This window comes from Cupressus sempervirens, chromosome 6 (genome assembly GCF_028749045.1).
Source record: "Cupressus sempervirens isolate cs-2001-9-10 chromosome 6, ASM2874904v1, whole genome shotgun sequence".
Classification (NCBI taxonomy): Eukaryota; Viridiplantae; Streptophyta; class Pinopsida; order Cupressales; family Cupressaceae; genus Cupressus; species Cupressus sempervirens.
This window is the reverse complement of record NC_143123.1, coordinates 528,345,886-528,346,285: the sequence shown is the minus strand read 5'-3', so window position 1 is coordinate 528,346,285 and position 400 is coordinate 528,345,886.

Below are 400 nucleotides of genomic sequence, written 5' to 3'. Positions count from 1 at the left end.
GATTTAGTGGAGTTTTGTAAGCATAGCTCTTCAACTTCCAAAACTCAAAATCTATGAGTTAGAGATAAGTCTAGAAAGGACTCTCAAAATGGGAAAGATCAAGATCGAATAAGATTTCACTTCTCTAAAATGGTTAGGAGTGGATATTATTTTAGATCTTAGTAATCATATCAATAACCAAAATGTGGAAAATGGAGAAAAAAGAACCTTCAACTATGTTAGGAAAAGAGGCAACTTCACCTCAGATTTCAGAGCAAAAACTAGGAGGGTGAAAATAGTTGGAAAAGCTTTAGGACAAGATTCTTCATAGCAAGGAGGAAAAATTCATATACTAGATCATGTTATTCTTTCATATGTACTTTCATTATAGCAGAAAACTTTAATAGGTAAGTTCAATAAC